The 24,699-nt window shown below is 33.2% G+C and overlaps 1 protein-coding gene across 1 annotated transcript in view; it reads right to left on the bottom strand.

Annotated features, from left to right (window-relative positions):
- Positions 1–24,699, bottom strand: part of SMAP1 (small ArfGAP 1) — a 196,077-nt gene that overhangs the window by 99,555 nt on the left and 71,823 nt on the right. The window lies entirely within an intron of this gene.

The raw sequence follows: 24,699 nt of genomic DNA on the forward strand, positions 1-24,699 counted from the left end.
GAGGTAGAGGCTTTACAGCAATAATTTTCTTAAGAGCTAGAAGGATCTTAGAAACCACCTAGTTCCAGAGTAGTACACTAGAAAGAAAATTGCATAACTCTCTCAGCAGTCTGAAGACCTAGATTCAAATCCGATGACACGTAATAACTATGTGGCATCAGACAAGACATTTAACTTCTGTCTCATCTTTAAATTGGAGTATAGGGTTGAATAAATAGCCTCTGTAGTTCTAAATCTATGATCCTATGATTTCTATGTTTTTTCTTCATCTCTGCCAGACTATAGCTTCTCCTGTAATAAAAAATACTTCCTGTCCCCTAAAAACTGACAGAGTAGCAATTTTATACAATGTCTACAACATCTTGCCAAAAGGATACAAATTTATTTCATTATGAGGTCTATAGGACAACAGGCTCGATTCTTGAACTAGAAAAGAACTAATATTACCCAGCATACCACTCTATCTTTTATTTTACAAATGAGGAAAGTGAGGACAAATTAACTTCTCTACATTGACTCATAATAATCATCTTATCCATATCATTTTATATAATCCTCATACTCACTTTATGAGGCCAACACCGTCATCAACTCTATTTTACAAATGGGTAGAATCTGTAGTCTTAACTAAAACTAAGAAAGATTTAATGATTTGCTGGGGGTCCCTCAGATTCTAAGACTCAGGCCCATGTCCTAGAATCATAACAGAAGAGCTAGGGATAAAATCCAGATCTTAGTCTGCTTTTTGTAACATATTGAAAATCTTTAAATATTGCAAATAATATATATTCTAAAATTTTACATGCAGGGTAGGAGCCCACAAAAGTATTTTCTGTCGTATAATCAGCAAAATGTTAGATTTATTTTTCTCTTACAACTTCTGTTCCCCAAGAGGAGATAATTGTTAGAGGTTCATTGTTGAGACCAAAAAAGTTGCATGCTCCTGGAAATTAAAGATTCAATTTCCCCAGTAAGCTGAGGAAAAAGCAGATTGGTTTATAGACAAATAGGGCTGATAAATAGCATGCATTTACTTTGGAACAAAAAGTAAGCTTTTTCCCACATTTATCTTCAAACCGCAAGCCTCTTTTTTCTAGTAGTAAGGGATTTGAGTTATGAGTAAAGAACTGAGTATAGAAGATACTAGTTTAGTTTCTGAGAACTAATCCACATGGAATAATCTTCCTAATTTTTAAATGAAGAAAACATTAAAAATTTTGCTTATTCCTATTCCTCCTACAGAAAGACCATACCTATACCTCTGAAAATAAATTTAGCTTCTATGCTTTAACCAAAAATATACATTAAAGAATAATTCAAACCTTGGAATTTCAAGATACTAAGAATTCATTCATTTTCATAAGTCACTATCACTTGATTAATTATATCAGAAGTCAATGTCATTTAATTATTAACTCTAACTTCTTCTTCATGCCTGTAGTATAGCATGAAACAAAGGAGAAATTCCACTGTACTAAAATCAAACAATTATTCCATTATTTCTTCTGCACTATGGATAAATATCTTCATTAACTTATACAAAAATAGTCATAAATAAATTACCTTTTATATGCAAAATATTGTAGTAGGCACTGAGAATACAGACAGACAGACACACACACACACACACACACACACGAATTCCCTATCCATGAAAATAATCTATAAGAAATCAAGTCCACTTTAGGTGAAATACAGATATACAGTGGAGAGTAATAATGAGATAAAATGGAAAAGATAAATTATAGGTTTTCAAAACAATACACTAAAGAACCTCTGAAGGTTTCTGAGGAGTAGCACAATTAGAGGAGTAAAATGGGAAAACTATATTTAAAGAAAAGTGAAAAGAATAGATTGGAAGTAAGAAAAACGATAGTAGGAATAGTTTAGGGACTATTAAAATACTTTAATAGAGAATATCTAAACTGGGGTAGTTACAGTAAGAGTGAAAAGGAGGGTATAAAAGAAGCTGTTCACATGTAAACTGATAAAACTTGGCAACTAAACGAATGCATCAAGTGATATATAGAGGAATCAAAGATCACTTTGAAACTACCAAAATGATATTCTTATGCACAGGTCTAACCAGATCATTCTTTTGCTCAATAAACTTCAGTGGCTATCTTTAATTTGTAGGATCAAAGATAAATTCCTCTACTTGGCCTTCAAAGTATTTCATGAGCTAGCTTCAAGTTGCCTTTGTGATCTTATTATGTAGTACTTGTCTTCATGTACTATTTGTTCAAGCTAAACTAGCAGCAGACATCCTTATCATTCTTCACAGATAATACTGTCTCTTCCATCTCCATGGCTTTGCAAAAGCTGTTCCTCATGTCTGGAATACACTCTCCTCATTTTTGCTTAATGTCCTGTCACCTACTGGATGCTTTTCTCAGCTCTTCTTTATTCTAATGTCTTTCCTCTGTTAATTATTACTTATTTATCCTGAATATATTTTGTGCATATTTGTTTGCTTGTTATCTCTTTTAGATTTTGAACTTCTTGAGAGCAGGAATTGTTTTTTGCCTCTTTTTGTATCACCAATACTGAGATCATTATATACTTCAACAACAATACTATATGATGACCAGTTCTGATGGACCTGGCCATCCTCAGCAACGAGATCAACCAAATCATTTCCAATGGAGCAGTAATGAACTGAACCAGCTACGCCCAGGGAAAGAACTCTGGGAGATGACTAAAAGCCATTACATTGAATTCCCAATCCCTATATTTATGCCCACCTGCATTTTTGATTTCCTTCACAAGCTAATTGTACAATATTTCAGAGTCTGATTCTTTTTGTACAGCAAAATAACGTTTTGGTCATGTATACTTATTGTGTATCTAATTTCTATTTTAATATATTTAACATCTACTGGTCATCCTGCCATCTGGGGGAGGGGGTGGGGGGTAAGAGGTGAAAAATTGGAGCAAGAAGTTTGGCAATTGTTAATGCTGTAAAGTTACCCATACATATAACCTGTAAATAAAAGGCTATTAAAAAAAAAAAAAAAAAAAAAGACTAGCCAGGGTCACTCTTTGGCAGTAGAAGAGAGAGAAGGGGGTTGTGGAGATTCTGCTTCCATCCTGTTGAATCCTGTGTCTAAAAACCAAGAATAAAGAGTAAGGACTTTTGCTTATCCTGACTCCGGCTGATTCTGAGGTATCCGGTCATCACATATGGTAATAACTAAGAAATAGATTGTGTATCAGTGAAATAAATTGGATACATATGACACAATAATCAATGACTATAGTAATCTAGCATTTGATAAATTCCAAAACGCCTGCTTCCAAAATAAGAACTCACTATTTCACAAAAATTGCTGGGAAAACTGAAAAATAACTATCTCAGAAACTTGGCATAAACCTATATCTCACCACATATCAAAATAAGGTCAAAATAGGTACGTATTAGGTGTAAAGGGTGACACTATCAGCAAATTAGAAGAGCAAGGGATCTTTGGAGAAGGAGGAATTTATTGATAAAGAAGAAGAGATTATGAAATGCAAAATAGACAATTTTGATTACATTAAATAAAAAAGGTTTTATACAAACAAAACCAAACAGGCAAGATTAGAAGGGAAGCACAAAGCTAGGGAAAAAATTTTATAGCCAGTATTTCTGATAAAGGCCTCATTCCTAAATCATATAAAGAACAGTGTCAATTATTAACAGTGTCAAATTTATAAGACTACAAGTCATTACCAACTGAGAACTGGTCAAAGGACATGGACAGTTTTCAGATAAAGAAATTAAAGCCATCTATAGTCATATGAAAAAATGTTCTAAATCACTACTGATTAGAGAAATGCAAATTAAAACAACTCTGAGGTACCAACTCATACCTCTCAGATTACCTAAAATGATAGGAAAAGATTATGACAAATATTAGAAGGGATATGGGGAAACTGGAACACTAATAACGCATTATTGGTGGAGTTATGAACTGATCCAAATAATTCTGGAGAACACTTTGGAATTATGCCCAAAGGGCTATAAAATTGTGCATTGCCTTTGAACCAGTAGTGTCACTAATGGGTCTGTATTCCAAAGAAATCATAAAGAAGGGAAAAGGACTCACAAGTACAAAAATGTTTGTAGTTGATCTTTTTGTGATGGCAAAGAATTGGAAAATGAGTAGATGTCCATCAATTGGGGAACAGTGAATAAGTTGATAGTATATGAAAATAATGGAATATTGCTGTCTATAAAAAAATGATAAATAAACTGATTTTAGAAAGGCCTGGAAAGACTTACATGAACTGATGCTGAGTGAAACAAACAGAGATAGGAATAAATTGTACACACAGTAACAGCAAGATTATGCAATAATCAACTATGAAAGACTTGGTTCTTCTCAATGCTTCAATGATCCAAGATAATTCCAAGACTTGGGATGGAAAATGCCATCCTCATACAGGGAGAGAACTATGGAGGACTGAAGATAAACCAATAGACGCTATGTTCATTTTTTTACTCCTGTTCAATTTTTCTCTCATGATTTTTCCCTTTTGTTCTGATTTTTCTCTTCCAATGTGATTCAAAAGATTATATGTTATAAGTAATTTTATATACATATAAAACAATATATACACACACATAAATATATGTGTATACATACATGTGTGTGTATATATGTGTGTGTGTGTGTGTATATACACACACACACACATACACACATACACACAAAACCAAAAAAATTAAATAAGAAAGCAAATAGATAAATGAAAGATTTAATTTAGCCAAAAAGTAATGAAGGTATGTGCGCCAGGGTGGTCCTGTGAGAGTAAAAAAAGTGTCAGATCTGAGAGACGAATAAGATGTAGAAATAGAAAGATGTGGCAAATGACCAGATATATGGGGCATGGAAGAATAATGGATCAAGGGGAATCTAAGGTTACGAAACTAAAGGGAAACTTGTTCCCTTTGACCATTGAGAAGTTTAAATAAAGGGATAGCTTTGGATGGAAAGATAATGAGATTAATTTGGGACATGTGGGATTTGAGATGGCTTTGGGAACAACCAATTGGAAATAACTAGTAGCCAAAGGAGATACAACTGAATCTCAGGAAAGAAACACTGGATATATCAAAATGAATAACTTGCAGAGAGATAATTAAACATATGGGAAATGATAAAATCTGTAAGAGAAAGAGTATAGAGAAGAGAACAAAGGACAGAATCTTGGGCAGCATCCACAATTATGGAAGGCATGATATCAAAGAGTTTGGAAATGAAGAAGAAAGGGGAAGCTTACATCAAGTACTCTCATTTTTCTTAGGAAAAACAAATTAAGGTTCTCAGCTATGAAGGGGATAGAGATGTGAAAGCCTTAAGTACCAAAACAACAACAACAACAACAACAACAAAAAAAAACCAAACAACTTGCAACAGCTTCTGTGGAAAGTGGGATGAAGAATTGGGGAAAATAAAGGGATTATCTCATTGAAGCGAGGACAATGAAGTGAGTTAACAAATTTATAATGTACTCAACATTATGTGTCCCCCTCCAGGTCAGATCAACAAAGAATGAGCAGGAACACTAAAGGCAAATGACAGAAATAATTCAGTGCTCAAGTTTGGCAAGGGTTAAGCAGTGATAGGACAAAAGGGAGTAAATATAAACCATAGGGGTTAACTGGTTAAGCATAGGACTAAGAGTGAAAACATAAAAAAGTGAAGTCAAAAGAGGTATATAAGGAGCTATTAAGTACGGAGAGGCAGAGGGATTAAAGGCCAAGACTGAGATATAGCATAGGTTTTGGACAGATTAGAAATGGAATGATAGAAGTTATATGGTCTTCTATAGAGTAATTCAGAATTTTTTTATTAAAAAGTAGAATTTGTGAATAATGGTTGGATACAGGATGTAATGGAGTAATTGGAGTAAAAGAGGGGATTATGGGATTTTAAAATACTAAGGAAGTGGGAAGTTAGGGAGCTTAAGGACACATCAATATAGATGGTAAAATTCCCCCATTATAAGAACATAATTTTTTATATACTTGATTCTCCCACATAATCATTGTAAGAAGAACATGTAAAGTGATCATAAATCCAAAGACCTTCATCCACTAATTTAATGGAGGCTGTAACAATGAAGTTCTATTATTCAGGTAAACGTCATTGTGTGAATGTTTTACACAGTTCTATAGTAACCAAAACATCACAGCGAATAGAGCACAAGCTAGGCCTGAAGTCAAGAAGATCCTAGTTCAAATCCAGCCTCAAACACTTACTGATTATATGACCCTTGGGCAAGTCACTTAATTCTATTTGCCTCAATTTTCACATTCATTCATAAAATGAGCTAGAAAATGGCAAACCACTGTATTGTCAAGAAAGCCCCAAACAAGGCCTTGTAGAATCAGATGTGACTGAAACAAATGACTGAACTGTGACTGAAATATGTGACTGAATATAACTGAAACATAAACTTTAAAGTAGAATATAGTAATGACCAAAATAACAGCCAATTTCAGTAATTCAAAAAGACTTAGAATCTGGTATTGTCATGTTGTAGAAGCTAAGCTCCTTGAAGGCAAGAACAGACTGATTGCCTTTGGTATTTTGCATCACCAGCACCTGAAAGTGTCTAGCATACAGAAGATAATTAATGTTGTTTGATTGCATTAAAGATGATTATTACTCCTGATATTCAGTAGAAATCACTAGCTAGAAAAGTCACATGAAAACTAGTTATACATGCTTTATTCAGGAATGAAATATTAAAACACAAAGGTGTCAATATTTCTTTTTAGAAAAACATGAAGATTAGTAAATACACTAGACATCACTAAAGGACCCAGCAAAATTTGAATGCTTAACTGGTTATCAGATTAAGTGCTAATTAACATTTTTAAACATATAATTATTGCTCTTTTGAGGTTTGTTCTGGTGCCAATCTAATCTTTCCAAGAAAAGAAAAGCTCTTCCAGATATACTTGTTAGAGCTAAAAATTTCTGTGATTCCATAAAAGAAGAAAAGATAAAGATAGTAAACAGCATATTTGCAAATTCTATCATTTATTAAATGAACTAATATAAAACCACATAAAATATTCAAACAGAATTTCTGCTAATTTAAGGAAACTAGAGTTTATTTAACAGGGAAGTTTAAAAAGCAAAATTCTGAGAAGGGGTATTTTAATGAGACAGGTGCATATGATCCAAAGTTTTATCCTAAAGGCACAGGGCTATTTCAATGAACAGTCACAAAAAGCCAAGAGTATTGAAAATGAGATTTTTCCTTTAGTCTAAGAAAGTCATGGAAAAATGCTACCCTTTTATGGCATTTCACAGTAAACGATTTTCTACCTTTCCTCAAACATTTATTAAGTACCTACTCTTATGTGTCAGACATTGTACAAAGCCCTGATAATACAAAACAAAAATGAAATAATGCTTTTCAAGTAGCTGACTTTCTATAGGAGCTCAAAAAATTGAAAAAGAACTTCCTTGGAAAGAACATATTCTAAGGAAACTGATTTTTAAAAGGAAAATAAATAAGTGGAAATAGTTAATATTCCCTATAAAGTAACACCTGGATCAGTGTTGAGTTAGATGATTATCTTTTAAGAAAGGTATATTCCTTTTTACAAAATATTGTGTAAACTTTAAGGTATTATATAGATTATTTTTTATCACTGCATGTTTAACTTGTGGGTTGTTTAGTTAGAAGAACTAGTGATATTTTGCCTGAAAAAGAAAAGATGTTCAGGGAGAAAGGTGAGAAGAACACATAATAGTGTCTTCAAAGATGAAGAGCCATAACTTGAACAAGAGATCAGACATTCTGTTTGGCTTCAGAGAAACATTAACAGTAATAAATGACTGAAAACTGCAAAGGCCAATTTTAACTCCAAAGGAAGAACATTTTTAAAATTGGAGCTATCTAAAAGTGCAGAAGCTGACTTACCTAACAAGTGCTCAGTCAAACAGTGGTCCAGCAGAGGAAGTTATGTGGTTATGGAGGGGAATCCTAATAAGTACAAATTAGAATGATGCTTTTTTTTCCTATCATAATGAACCTAGGTATGAGGTACACTGATCACACAATCTCTTTACATGAACTGCAAAGGAAAGTATCAAAATGAATATATTTTGTGATTAACTTAAGTGTTTAACCTTACTAGTTCAGAAAAACATCTAGCTTTTCTGGCCAAATTCTCCAATAGGCTAACAAGCCATCTATTACTTCATCATGTCTCTTTCTCCGAAGTGGTAATCTCTCTCCCTTTTGCTCTATTCCTTTCTAAAATGCCTCATACATGCACCTTCTATAGAGAAGATTATAGGCTAGAAATCTCCAATTTCTTATCCCATCATAAGTTACCAGTATTAAAGAATCAGTAAGACCTACTTCAGCAGAATCTCTTCCCTTCCCAGAGAAGAACAGAGCAGTTCTAATCACAGCAGGATCTAGAAACTGGAAATGCCTGAGCTACTAAAAATATGGCCTCTAAATGTGTGTGTGTGTGTGTGTGTCTCTCTCTCTCTCTCACACACACACACACACACAATTTTGAGCACATGCACTATATATTTATACATTATGCACAGATACTACCTTTAACATATCATGCACATTGTAAAACATGGGAAAATACTTAAAAGAATGAGATAAAGATGAAATAAATATTATTTTAATTTATTAATAGTACAAAAATGTTCTGCCTTCACTAAATATATTATTAGTAATCATCTTCTTTCAAAATTTCTATGATTGAATATGCTTCCTTCATTGCTGAAAATTCCTATATATGCCCTGATAGCTTAAACTTGTAAATAAAGTTTTTTTTAAATTTTTTAAATAATCATTCAGGTAATTTGATCAATGGAGAAAGCAAAGAAGGAGAATGTTTTTTAGATCCTTTTATTGAACGATACATAATACAACAAGCTACTAATAGGTCAAAACAATAAACAACTTTTCATTATTATTTATCTATGTATAATAGATATTTTTTTAGTCATATAGTGGTCCAGCAGAGGAAGTTATGTGGTTATGGAGGGGAATACTAACAGGTACAAATTAGAATTTTTTTTTTTTTTAACAATTTTTAAAGAGTCTTCTGATTTCAACCGAGCAAAAATTTTCTTCCTCTTAAAAACTCATTTCTCTCTTCTTCTGCAATTGTATTTAACATATGAAATCATACTTTTACTTCCTATTCACATTAGTATTTTACTTATGCTTTTGTGTGGATGTAAAGAATAGCAAAGTGAGCCAGTATGCCTTGACAGTAGAACACAAGAAACGGAATTGAGTATGAAAAGATTGAAAAGCTAAATCTGAGCCAAGTTGTAATAGGCTATAAAAGATAACCTCTATCTTTGATTCTGGAGTCAATAGGGAGCCACAGGAGTTTCTGAGTAGAAGAAACGAAGGATCATAGAAAAATCACTTTTTGACAGGTATTCAAAAGAACAGATGAGAGAGAAAAAAAATGGAGGTAGGGAAACTCAATTAGGAGACTGCTACAGTAGTCGAGGAGAAGGAGAAACATAATAAAAGGCTCAAGACTAGGATGGTGGTTGTGCAAATTTTAAAAAAATGAGATATTATAGGAGGTGGAAATGAAAAGATTAGGCAACTTTCTGGCTATATTGCAGTGAGAGAAAGGTATTAAAGATGAAGCTAAACTTTTGAAGCTGGATGAATAGGATTGTGTTATCCTTGACAGAAATAAGAAAGTCTGAAAGAGTTGATTTTTGAGAAAGACAATGGAATGAGATTTACAATGCAGATTCTAAACCATCCATGCATTTAGAGACTCAACTCCATCCATTCCAAAAATAAAGAGGGGCAAGAGAGGGAAAGGAAAAAATTTTATTACTAAGAAAATTACATAAAACTAGAATTTCATATAACATCCTATGGTATAATATTATAGATTAAGATAGTATGTTTTAAAATAGGTTCTGTTTTTCAAAAGTATTCTCATTCTATTCTCAGAGCTAATAACTGCAAGGTTCTCTAACATGAAAAACAGTTCTGGAAACCTTCATGTTTTACAGGAAATCTGAAGAATCTTTCCAAATTCTTCACTTGAAAATATAATTTGTTTGCTTTCTTATTGAATTACTAGAGTTTTCAAAATATCAAGTTGAAATATATAAAAATAAACTTTAATGAACTGAATAAAGTTTTTATTTTAAAGATGTTCCTTTAAAAAGGAATAAAGAATAAACATGAGGCAAACTCAGAAAAGCTGAAAAAAAGATAGCAAGAAAAAACAGGAAAACTAAAAGGAATTGGCAGCATAAGAAACAATATTAATCTCAAACAATAAGCAAAAGAACAAATCATTGCTTCACTAGCAATAGCACAGAAGTAATTTTTTTTTTTTTTGTGAAACAGAAATCTTGAGTAATGACATAGTAATAAAGGAGAAAATAACAAAAATCCAACTTATTTATCCATGATTATACATTTAGTAAGTATCAAAAGCAGCCTACCTTTGCCAACCTAGGTCTGCCTGACTCCAGGTCTAAGTTATGTTGTTTTACAGTGTATCTATATGTCTAATCTAATTACTTCTAGATAATACAATCTTGTCTTGTTAATAAACTTTTAAATTATTCTTAGTCTTCACAGCCTTTTAAGCTATCAATATGCAATTAATGGTACTTCAAAGAGATCAACTGTAACATTTATGAAACAACTCAACTTGATGACTTCTTTCCTATAAATTTTCACTTCCATTTTAACACAACAAAAAATTTGTAGTCCAAAACAAAACTCAAAGCATAAAATTTTATAGAAAATACATTATTAACATCTTTCTTAATAATTAAGGTAAACTAAAAACAAATGTAGCATTCATTTATAAAGATTAAGCAGAAGGGTTGAAGTGAGAGGACAAACATAAAGGCACAGTGCCTATATCTACCACTTTTAGGGTCTCTCTAAGAACATGTAGAATGAAATTTCCAATAGACTCAACTGCATATAATTTTCTAAATCTTTCATTAAAAAACAGAAAATTAATTTTTATATTCCCTAAACACATTCTCCAAGTCAGTAACTCACCTCTACTACCACTTGAACTTTTCCAGAATAGTTCTCTATCTTCCTCTCAAAAGCCATCAGGATTTCTTGCATAGGAGCAAGCCTTTCAGGACTGGTTTCAAGATCTTTTGGATTCCAGCTGCTGGAAGAGAAGGGCCACCATTTTTGGTCTCAGGAACTCTTAGGAAATATTAGAGTCCATTCCCTTAGGTTTCACAAAAAGAATTTCAGGGAGTGGGAAGTAGTCTTTCTTTTCTTCTCATGGAAATAGGGAAGGAAGAGGTCAATAATATAAACCACACACCTAGCTCATATTGCATAATTAAATGACGGTGCTGTGGAATTAACTATTAGTCTTTTTAGAGGTTCAGTCGTTAAACATAACTGAATGGCATATAACAACAATTAACTAACTGCTTCTGATGAGAGGTAAATAGCTTTGAGAGAACATAGTCTTTCTGACTGGCAATTAACCAAACACAACTATAACTTGTGATTCCAAAAGAGCTGAAAAATTACATATTAACGAACTGAACTCAACTAAGTAATATTGTTGTCATCTCTACTTACAAATTATTTCCATATCAAATAGTAGTGAAATGACATTCAGTGAGAAACAAACTATATAATAAATGGCAAAACATAAACACTAGAAATTTATCAATTATTTGATTTCTAGAGAATATGTCATGAGTTTGTCCTAGGAATCCATCTATAAGTATTTAGTTGCAAAGTTCTGAAAGAACAGTCAATGAGGAAGTTTATGTAGCTCTGAGAACATTATATTGAGACAAGTATATTAAGAAAAAATTAATAATAGAATGAATTAAGTATTTATTTTTGAAATTAGCTTGTCATTATACTGTTTCAAAGAGAAACAAGCATGAATTACTCATTCTTGAACTTCATAGAAAAACTGATAAATCATAATTCAATAAATTTTTAAAACTTAACAAAGTAGTTATTTTGTCCAAGTCACTGTGCTATATGCTGGAGATGCAAAGAAAAAGGAAACTATTTATAGTCTCAATAAAGACTACATTCTTATATTCTGATTTAATCAACACATTCTGAGTTAATCAATATTTTTATTTAAATCTTTAGTGTTTAAAATACAAAAGGTATAATCACCATTTGGCATACATGTTTAACCCTACCTTTCTTGAGAGGAAAAGTACATTAGGGTAAAGGTAAATGAAACCAAAAACACATACTGAAATTTTTTTTTATAGGAGAAAAAAGGAACTAAAAAAATAGCATACCATTATTAGATGTAGCAAAAAAAGAGAATTCCAATAATTGTCAAGGCATTTTTAATAAAGGTGTAAGGTGTTACTATAACATAATCATTGGTACTATAAAAATCCATACAGCTGTAGAATGATGGGGAAGTTGACAGGCCTAGAACACAGCAGTATGTTTTTACAAAGTCTGTTTTTTTTTTTTCCCCCCTTGGGAGGCAATCAGGGTTAAATTACTTGCTCAAGGTCTCACAGCTAAGTCACATTTGAACTCAAGCCCTCCTCACTCCAGGATTGGTGTCCTATCTTCTAAGTCTCAGGAAAAACAACAACAAGAATACCACAAGTATTTTTAGGATACTTGCCGTCATACCAATTTACTAATGTTTTGCTGGTATATTTGGGGTACAAACTTGTGATTTTATTGCTACAGAACTCCCAGAAACTCTAATAATGCAGATCAACAATTGTTCTCTAATTTATACTCTTAATTTCTCAGTTCACCAAGCAATTCTAATTCTCTAAGTAATTAGCCCACTATTATAAAGTAAGTATTGTCAGAGTTGACAATTAAACCCAGGTTTTCCGAATTCTCAGATGACTTTCACAATCCACTATATCAAAGAGGATGAGGTTTTGTTGCCACTCTCTTTTAATTACAAATTGTACCCCAGCCCTTCTAAGGAATCTGACATGACTACCTTGAAGCTCCTTTTCCCAAATTCTCTCTGGATCAGAGGAAAGATACTGCTAATTCTAAAATTAATGATGCAATGAATAGAGCACTAGGCCTGTGGTCAGGAATACCGAAATTCAAATCTGGCCTCAGACACTAGCTATGTGATCCTGAGCAAGTCACTTAAGCCTGTTGCCTCAGTTTGCTCACCTATGAAATGAGCTAGAGAAAGAAATGGCAAATCAGTCCATTGTTTTTGCCAAGAAAACCTCAAAAGGGGTCCAAAGTGATGGTTAAGTGCAGAAAAGTAAGTCGTAAAAGAAGCAAAGGAGTCAAGTAATGAATGATTTTAAAAGACAGTTTTCTACTTGATCTTGGATAAAACAGGGAACCACTAAAACTGACTGAAAAGTGCAGTGACATAGTTAAGACTTGAGCTAAGTGGAGAGAAGAGAATAGGGTGGAGACCTGAAAGAGCAGACCAACCAAAGGACTACTTCAATAGTCCAATTGGAAAATGATGAAGACCTGCATCAGTATGGTAGCAATATAACAGGAGAGAAGGGCATACATGAAAGATGTCATTAAGGTACAAACTAAAGAACTTGATAACCAACTGAATATGGCTAGGTGTTAAGGAGACAGTGAGAGATAGTGAGGAGCTGAGGATGATACCTGAGTTGTAATACTGCATGACTGTGAAGATGGTAGTACATATGAAAGTAATAAGAAGACAGAAATAAGAGAATGCTGAGAGTGGAAGAAGGGGAGTAGATGATGAGTTCAGTTTTAGATATGCTGAGTTTAAGATGTAGACAAGATATCTCAAGATGTCCAATAGGCAGTTCACCGTGTGAAAATGGAGTCTGGGAACAACATTAGCTCTAAATAACTTGATCTGAGAATCATCTTCATAGAGATGATAACTGAATTCATGGGAATTCACCAAGCAAATATACTAGAGAGAGAAGAGACACAGAACTGAGCCCTGGGAAACATTAACTGTGATGTTCTGACTAGCTTTCTGGAGGTCCTCCGAATGGGTCTTGGTTTCAGCAGAATAATCAGCACAAGAATAATCAGGAATAAAGTCCAAAGTCTTTATTGTCTCCTTCAGACTCCCAGTCTGCATCTCAGCCAGCCAGTCAACACAGTCTGCACATCTCAATGTAATATCCTGCTTTCTAGAGCCCCCAAGTTGGGGTGACAAAATGTACCATTGCTTTCTAGAGCCCCTACACCAGGGTAGATTAAAATATAGTGTCCAGACTACCTCTCTGGAGGATCTCAAGACCAGCCCGAGTCCTTAGTCTTAGTGGAGAAATGATGAAGGCAGGAGAGCCACCATGAGGCTGGTCAAGTCTTCTCCTCTGTGGCTGAGTTCGTCCCCAGTTTATATACTTTATTACAATGACATCATTACAGTATACTTAGTATAAGCCAATCATTATATCACTAGGGAACCATTATTTGCTGTAAGATTAAATCAATCATACTGAACTAGAAAACTATTAATCACCATGCTACACTAAATAACCACTGTCTTATCAATTCCACTGAGTTAACACCTTGTTGTAAGAATCCTTGCCTCAAGTATATTTCCTAGAGTTCTGGCCCATTACAATTAACAGTCAGTGAGTACAAGACCCAGCAAGACAGTCTATAAAGGAACAAAAATTAAAAAAAACAAGAAAGAGCAATGTCACAAAATACCAAAGAAGAGAATAATGAGGTGAGGTCAAGTGACATTGTCAAAGTCTCCAGAGAAGTAGCAAGAAGGATAAGGAGGGAGAAACTGTCATTGGATATGGCCATTAAGAAATCAATGGTAACTTTGAAGCAAGTAGTTTCAGTCTAATGACTTCTGAAGCCAGACTACAAAGAGTTAAGAGAGGAAAGGAAATTTTATACGGCCTTTTCAAGCATTTTAGCCAAGAAAGAGAGGAGAGATAGAGATTAGTGTGATTGGTGATGAATCAAGTAATAGCATTTTTTTGAAGTACACAAGACATGGATATATTACCAGGAAGTAGGGAGAAACAAACATTAAACAGGGAAAGAATAAAGATTAGTGAGACAGTGGAGATGATCTAATGAAAAAGATAGTATAGAACAGGACTTTTAGGGGCATGTAGAGGGGGGGTTCACCTCGACAAAGAGAAAAGTCATTTTCAATTCTTGCAATCTGGCTTTAGTCCAGACAAAACTACGGAAAACTTTTTTCCATAGATCAATTATCTTCCAATCATCAAATTCAATTATCTTTTTTTGTATGTTCTTTAACCAACATAAGTTTTTAGAAAGGATGATTACTAAGCCTTTCTTACTATACATTCTTTCTTTCTTGGATTCAAAGTCCCTAGGCTCTCCTGGTTCTGATTCTTTATCTACAATTTACACGTCTTTTTTGACAGTTCTTTCCCTTCGTTCCAATCTATTAAAAGTAGATATTTCCCCAAAAGTCTCTCTGTTCATTCCTCTATAATACTCCATTTTAGAAATATCATTCACCTCTATGGTTTCAACTACTACCTCCATGGAGATAACTCCAAAATCTCTATTTGCAGTATCTTCCCCTATAACTCACATCCCAATTTCTCAGATATCTTCAAGAAACCAGTATTCTTAGTCCAGTGTTTGCTGTTTTAAAAACAAGCTTCTACACACAGAAAAGAACAGAGCTATGTAGTTTTCTTTCCATGGAGTCTATTTCCTCAGCTAGTTCTAATCAATGTTTAATTTGGCAATTAATAAATACATTTTTAGTAACAGCATTAGCATTTGGCAATTAATAAAAACATTCTGACAATTATATTAACATCTGCTTTATTCCCCTTCTGAACTCTATGAGGATAGTCAACATAATTTCTCTGTATTCCTCAGCATCTAATGATGTAGATAGTAAACAGATAAAGTGAAAGAGTAATCTATAGATCATAGCATACAATTAATGAAAAACTAGATTCCAGAGTTTTATTTGTTGGGTATATAAGGTTGCCACTAAGATATATGGAAACCTTTTTTATAATAATAGAGAATTATATTGCAAAAAGAAAAAAAAATCTAAAAGTAATTTTACTTAGCATTCCAGAAGCCTAAAATGGGATGAAAAAAAAAAAATCAAAAAGAAAAAAGTAATTACCATTAAAAAATCTTAATTAATCCTAAATTTAATTATGCTTTTTGAAAATTGTAGAGGGGGAGCGAAGATGGCAGAGTAAAGACAGGAAATTGCCCAACCTTTCTCCCAAACTACTCCAAATTCCTTTAAATAATGACTAAACAAATGTTAGAGCATCAGAACATCTAAGATGGAGTAGAACATTTTCCAGCAGAAAGCAATTTAAAAGGTCTATAATATCAGAGTGGGAGTCTAGCTTACAGTCCCACTGCAGAGTAGGGCAGGCTAACACAGCCTTGGACCCAGTCCCAGCCCTGGCCTGACCTGACTTCTGACCAGATCTCTCAGCTCAGAGACACATCAGAGGACCTGGAAGGTCAGCAGAAAAGATCTGTGGAACCAAGTGGGAGCCTGGCATGAAATCCTAGCACAAGCCCAGCCCTTGCCCCAGAGCTTGTCCAGACCCAGCATCATGAGGCAGAACCTCTGAATCAGCAGCAGTGATAGAAGCTTCTGAACCTCTCAGCCCAGGGACACCAAGGAGGACTCAGAAGGTTAGTGAAGAGGGTCTATGTCAAAAGGTAGGGATTTGGTATGCAGTACCGGCTCAACCTGGATGAGCAGAGAGAGCCGCAGTACTATCCAGAACATTAGATCTTATAGATACAGTGGGGCCTCGAGACACACCTAACAACTCCAGGGCAGAAAAGAGTGTTTGTAGTCAAGATTCCTGGAAGGATTTCCGAAAAAAGCTGCAAAAAACCCCAGAAGCTTGGGATAGTGCACCCTCCACCCTGTAAATGGAGCCCTACTTTAACAAAGATCTAAAAGCCAAATAATAGGCTAGGAAAATGAGCAGAAAACAAACCAAAAAAAAAAAAATTTTCTGACCATTGAAAGTTATTATAATGACAAAAAAGATAAAAACACACATTCAGAAAATGATAAAGTTCTATATCCAAAGCCTTCAAAAAAAAAGAGTTCAAAAGGGACTTTGAAAATTAAGTAAGAGAGATGGAGGAAAAACTAGGGTAAGAATTGAGAGAAATGCAAAAGGAAATACTTTCTAATGAGCTAATGAGAAGATGGATACCTCAGAAAGCAAAATTGGCCAATTGGGAAAGGAGGTACAAAAGTTCACTGAGGAAGATAATTCCTTAAAAAAAATAGAACTGAACAAATGGAAGCTAATGACTTTATGAGAAATCAAAATACAATAAAACAAAACAAAAAAAATTTCAAAAAAAGTGAAATAGCTCATTGGAAAAAACTGACCTGAAAAATAAATTCAGGAGAGATAATTTAAAAATTATTGGTCTACCTGAAAGTCATGATCATAAAAAAGAGCCCGAACATCATCTTTCAAGAAATTATAAAGGAAAACTGTCCTGATATTCTAGAACCAAAGATAAAATAGAAATTGAAAAAATCTACTGATCACTTCCTGAAAGAGCTCCCCAAATGAAAACTCTCAGGAATATTATAGCCAAATTCCGGAATTCCCAGGTCAAGGAAAATATATTAAGTATAGTGGAGCCGCAGTCAGAATGACACAATATTTAGCAACTTCTGCGTTAAAAGATCAGAGGGCTTAGAATATAAGATTTCAGAGAGCAATGGAGTTAGGATTACAACCAAGAATCAATAAATCCTGTGAAACTGAGTATAATCCTTCACGGGATAATGAAACAGAGGATTTTCAAGCATTGGTGCTGAAAAGACCAAAGCCAACTGGAAAATGTGATTTTCAAATACAGGACTCTGGAGAAGCATAAGGAGGTAGGGAAAGTAATATCATAAGGGACTTTATAAGGCTTATCTGTTTATATTCCTACATGGTAGGATGATGCTTGTAACTCATTAGAATGTCCTCATTATTATGGCAGTTAGGAGGAGTACATATAGGCAGGGGTGTGAGTTGAATATGAAGGGGGAATACTTTTTATTTTTTAAATGATGAAATTGAGGGGTTAGAGAGGAATGTATTGAGAGAAAGGGAAAGAGAGAAATACAATGGTGCAAATATTCTGACAAAAAAAGAGGCAAGAAAAAAGTGGAGGGGGAAAAGGTAAGGAAAGGGGGAATGAGTGAACTTAACTCTCATCAGAATTGGCTTAAATGGGAAAAATCTATCTTATCCTGCAGGAAAATAGAAGGGGAACAGGACATAGGAAGAGGTAGATAGGTAATAAAAGAGGGTATATTAGGGGAGGGAGTGGTTAGTAACAAAATACTTGAGGAGAGACAGGGTGAAAGGAGAGGGAGAATAAATGGAGGGAAATACAATTAGCAATAGTAATTATAAAAAAAATTTTTCAAAGCAAGTTTCTCTGATAAGGCCTCATTTCTCAAAGATGAGAACTGAGTCAAATTTATAAAGATTTATAAAAAAATTTATATTAAAAAAAAAGCCATCCCCCAATTGATAAATGATCAAAAGATATGATCTGTGTACCACTACACACCTGTCAGATTGGCTACAATGACAGGGAAAGATAATGCGGAATGTTGGAGGGGATGTGGGAAAACTTGGACACTAATACATTATTGGTGGAATTGTGAATACATCCAGCCATTCTGGAGAGCAATTTGGAACTATGCTCAAAAAGTTATCAAACTGTGCATACCCTTTGATCCAGCAGTGTTACTACTGGGCTTATATCCCAAAGAGATCTTAAAGAAAGGAAAGAGACCTGTATGTGCAAAAATGTTTGTGGCAGCCCTCTTTGTAGTGGCCAGAAACTGGAAATAGAGTGGATGCCCATCAATTGGAGAATGGCTGAATAAATTGTGGTATATGAATATTATGGAATATTATTGATCGGTAAGAAATGACCAACAGGATGATTTCAGAAAGGCCTGAAGAGACTTACACAAATTGATGCTGAGTGAAATGAGCAGGACACCAGGAGATAATTATATACTTCAATAACAATACTATATGATGATCAATTCTGATGGACATGGTCCTCTTCAACAATGAGATGAACAAAATCAGTTCCAAAGAGCAGTAATGAATAGAAACAGCTACACACAGCGAAATAACTCTGGGAGATGACTATGAACCATTACATAGAATTCCCAATCCCTCTATTTTTGTCTGCCTGCATTTTTTATTTCCTTCACAGGCTAATTGTACACTATTTCAAAGTCCAATTCTTTTTGTACAGCAAAATAACTGTTTAGACATGTATACTTGTATTTAAATTATATTTTAACATATTTAACATGTATGGTCAACCTGCCATCTGGGGGAGGGAGTGAGGGGAAGGAGGGAAAAAATTAGAACAAAAGGTTTGGCAATTGTCAATGCTGTGAAATTACCCGTGCATATAACTTGTAAATAAAAAACTATATATATATATATATATATATGATATGATCTGTGCCTGAAGGACTGCAAATTCATGCATATCTTTTGACCTAAAAACACCACTACTAAGCATGAATACCAAAAGAGATTGGGAGGGAGGGAAGGAATGATCTATATGTACAAAAAAAATATTCATAGCAACTCTCTTCTCAGGACAAAAAAATGAATTAAAAAATGAAGGGGATGCCCATCAATTGGGGAATAGTTCAATAAAACTGGTATGTGTGTTGGAATATTACTGTTCTCTGGGAAATAATGAGCAGGATGCTCTCAGGAAAAAAAAAAAAAACCTGGAAAGTCCTCTATTAACAAAGTGAAATATACTGCATACAAAGTAATAGTATTGTTCTGGGATGACCAGCTGTAAATGACTGTTATTCTCAGTAGTACAATCATCCACAACTACTCTGAAGGACTTATGATGAAAAATCATACCCAGAGAATGAACTGATTGTGTCTGAATACAGATTGAAGCAATCTCTCCCTCCCTCCTTCCCTCTCCCTCTCTCTGTCTCTCATATAACCTGACTTTTATAGAAATGTTTTGCATAATTTTACATGTGATTTCTTAATTGTGAGTGAGAATAAAGGGAAAGAACCTAAAACTCAAAAAACAAATGTAAAAAAAGAATGTGACTGAGGGAAAATATTAAATAAACTGAAAATTGCACAAAAATTTTTACATTGTGCCTTTTTAAAATTAAATATGTAATATTTTGCCTTCCCAGTAACTGCTTAAGAGCTTCTAGATTTCAAAACCATATCTCTATTTATTTCTCATCCTAGAAGTTCCCTTAGAACCTGGTCTCTTATCCTGTTATTACACCCACGGCCTACTCATTCTGAAATATCCCTACATAATGATTACTATCATTTTCCCAATGGTTAAGTTTTTCCAGTCTCCATTTTGTAAAGGTTTTCAAGTTATCCTGTTACCATTCCCCATCCAGTTCTGCTCCTAATTTTTTAAAAGTAAAAAACCATGACTCTGAAACACTTTTCAGTTTACTTTTTCTGTCCTTCACACACACACACACACACAACCAACACACTAATGTAAGCTTCTTGAGGTAAAGGTTATTATCCTTCCTTCACTACCTACTGCCTACACAAGTCTTCAACTATTTTCAGGGCCTAAATAATTTCATTGTAAAATGAGGAAATTCAATTAATTATCAAATTCTCTCTTATGTTCACTCTAACTAAAACTTCAGCTCTGCTCTGTTTTTAAACACAAATTTAAATATTTGGGTAAATATTCAGTATAAAGCTTTCTAACCTATCTAAAAGTAAATTATACCCATATAAAGCCATGGTCGAAATAGACTGCTAATAAATAAATGAACAAACAAACAAATAGAGAGATAGAGAGATAAAAAAGTGAGTGAGTGAATGAATGAATAAATAAATGAGTGAGCAAGTAAGTAAATAAAGGAGCTCCTTTGCTTAAAAACACTCAAAATGGAGGGAAAAAAAATCCACCAATCTTATAAATGAATGTGTGTGCAATCCTCAAAGACATTATCTCCCTAAATACAAATACAGAAACAGATATGCATGGGTGTTTATTGGCAATCTATTATGTTTCTAACTTAATTATGCTTTCTGAAAATAAAATCTAAAAACAAAATTTTCTACATTGTTCCTCTTTAAAAATATGCAATATTTTGCCTTCCCTACATTTGGTAATATTAGAAATTATGAAAACAGCATGTAACATTGAGAGGGAAGAAAAATTAGTAATGTTAACACAATATTGTTATCTTGAAGCCTATGCATTTCCTCTATTTCCCATTCTTTGCCATTAGAAGAAACTATTATAAATATTTTTGTACATGTGGGTCCTTTTTCCTTTTTTATGATCTCTTTGGGATACAGATCCAGTAGTGGTATTGCTGGATTAAACAAACACCAAAATAATCATGTAATAAAGTAGTCTCATATATAACTTTAAAAGAACAAAGCAAAACTATATTTTTAATTTTTTTAAACTTTCTATTTTATTTTACAACATTGCTATATTATTAGAAGCCCTCTGTAGGCTTCTAGATTTGCTGTTCAGAATTCTTACAAGCAACTTTTATTTTCTCTAAATGTCTGGTTATCTTGTTTCTTGGTATAAAGTTATATTAACGATTAAGTTACAGTCTACTAGTTGCACTAGTTTGATATCTATATTATACAAATAGAAATATATATCTGTATTTAATGAAACAAGAAAAAAGAACTTAAGATCACACCCCTAACCCAGTCTATTAGATGAAGTTCTAATTCATTCAATTAACTCAGTACTGTCATAAACTGAACATATCTAACTTTCTTTTTCAGTCCACTTCACTTTCCTCAAGTCATAGTGACCATCACACTGCCCTATACATATAAATCATGTTTACCTTTACCTTTATGTCTTATTTTTCCTCTTTCCTGGCCATCCATACTATATAGCCACCTGTTCCATAAAATTTCTATCTTTCCTTTCTTAGTCAATACTTCACAATCTACCAGTTGATTATATGTTGTTTTATATTAATCTTTAGTTGGTTAATTTATGTAGATCTTGTCTCCACAATTAAACTGTAAACTCAAGAACCAGAACTGCAAAAGTTTTCTAACTATTCCTAGGCTTAGGATGAATTATTAAGAGTTTATATATTTTTCTATGAATGTGTATTTCTTTGTAAAAAAAATGTAAAAGCATTAATTCAAATAAATACTTCCTGATGTGGTTAGAATTTTGCAATGACATTTTAGTCTAATAGCTAGAAAACGGGAAATTATTTAAATCATATCTCATGTAACCATACTAAAGCATGCTTTATGCCAACTGAAACATAACATGTATACTACTAAGTAAAATGGCTGAGACAATCAAGAAGAAGCTAGGTAGCCATTTAATTGTTAGAGATATCTTAGAGAAGATAGAATTAGGGACTAAGCCTATGAATTCCCTAATCTATGGAATTCCCAGATGTGGAAACTACCAATGCAGGTTAGCATCTTTTGTCCAATTTTGTTATTCAGAGCCCTGAGAGATTAAGAGATTTAGCCAGGGGCAGAAAGCCACTACTTGTTAGATGGGGGACTTGGACTCATATGTACCTGGCTCTTAGACCAGCTCTCTGCTCATCACACAACATTATCACATGTGTTTCAGTTAATAGGCCTAAATCACGTGATCTCTGAAAGTCTTCCTAAGTCTCAAAATTCTAGAACTGACTTTAATATTAGTTTCTGTCTAAAAACTTATCAATAATCCCAGCTTTATTTTGTTGTTCTTTTAAAGAGATAACAGTACTTCTGTCAACTTAATCATCTAATTTCTAATGATAAAAATAATCCACATTCTTTTAAATAAGAAAATTTGTATTACTATCCCCAATCAATTCATTTTTATCTAAGGAATAACTGCTTAAAAATTTCTACAGCTCTTCTTTCGGAATTACCTCCTAAGCCTGTTTCACACTCTTCTAGATATCCACTATTAGGCTACTTTCATTTTTTATTAGAGGATCTGAATTTTGGAAATAACCAATATAAGTAATTTAGAGTTACTTTTAATAATGAAGGTGGATGATCCAGCTGAATAACATCATTTTAGATCATTTAACTATATACTGTCAATAACTTTTATATATAGCTTATGAGATATCAAAGAGTGACCATAGGAGTGTGACTTTAAAGGGTGATTTACCATGGCAGAATCACTGAAAAGGTGCATAATGTCCTAAAATAGCTAGCTACCTACCTTAAAGAGGATGTTTTATTTGGATGTATAAAACCTAGTATGATTATTTTTAAAAATTAATCATGTGCTTTAGACTAAGAATCCATGCCATAGAACAATTTATTAGACCAAAAAAACTCTAGAATTTACCCAAATTGTTATATATCACAATAGAAATGGTCTATCTAATAAAATTTCAGCACATTTGAGCTAAGGACAACAGACTAATAGAATTGCTAGAAAGTTGTTATCTATTCATGCACAAGACTTAGTACAGACCAGTTCATGGAGACAAGGTTGGAAATATAAATTAAGAAAAGAAGGTGACTGGTTTTAAATTATAAACTAAAATGTTTTCACTTAATATACAATGAGATAGCAATGAAAAGTTTCTAAGCAGAAAAAGTATACGATCAAAGGATCATCTGATCTCCTAACCTTAATGTAAAGTTATATATACACACAGATAACAACTGAAGTTATGAGAACGGATGAATTCTCCAAGGTAGAAATACAAGATAAAAAACAGAAGGCTAAGGAATGGACCTTGAGAATTGAGTGACAAATAGCAAAAGACATAAAGAAAGAATTTAAGACAAAATAAAAAATACAAAGAAAGCCTTGAAAATGAGGAGTGACTGGTGATCTTTAAAAGTTACTTCAAGTGAAATAAAATGCACTTTGGAGAGTTAAGAAGTTTATAAGAAAACAAACCAAATAAAAAGTTGATTTGTCTTGCCTCCAAAATCTCAATGTACCTCAAAATGCATAATTGGCCATACTGTCTGTATTAATTACCACAGGTTTAAAATGTTTCTTTTTATAGTTGTGCCCAGGCTAATCAAGCAAACAAATTATATAGATTCTTAATTTCCCAATTTAAAAACAGCAGTACTTCAAGTAATGCAAAGCACATAGTAGATATGCTATAATGTAAATCTTTATTGATCTGAAGTATTATAATTGTTTAGATTTTTAAAACAAAACAAAATATTTCATTGCAAAACATAAAAAGATGATAATGGAGATAATATCAAAGGTATTAAAATTGGAAGGGTTCACTTTTAAAGTCAATAGGACTCAAATTCATCAAGATGGGCTTAAAAATTTAAAGTACAGTCAGGATTCACCAAACTATATAAATTAGATAGATTGTCTTCAATTATTAACTTGAATAAAATGTACTATTCTGTCTTTTTCAGAAAAAAAGGGGTAAATATTAAATGCAAAAACAGGATTTCTTGACTTGTCTTGAGTTTTACAATAGGACACTCCTAAAATGTTTCTTCTAAGAGAGATTTCTTACAAAAAAACAAGGAGATGAAATGATTAAATTTTGGTCATCAATTTTTTTCTAACTTTAGTAAAATGTAATAGATAAAAGTCATATAAATCTTACTAGAAATATTTATGCATTTAGATTTCAGGTCAAGAAGAAATACCTTCAAAAGAACATATATACATACTTCAATTATACCTTTTAATGTTAGTTCTCAGGTGCTACATATCTCAGAAATATTTTACATAAATATTTTTATAATC

Source organism: Sarcophilus harrisii, chromosome 4, assembly GCF_902635505.1.
Source record: "Sarcophilus harrisii chromosome 4, mSarHar1.11, whole genome shotgun sequence".
Lineage (NCBI taxonomy): Eukaryota > Metazoa > Chordata > Mammalia > Dasyuromorphia > Dasyuridae > Sarcophilus > Sarcophilus harrisii.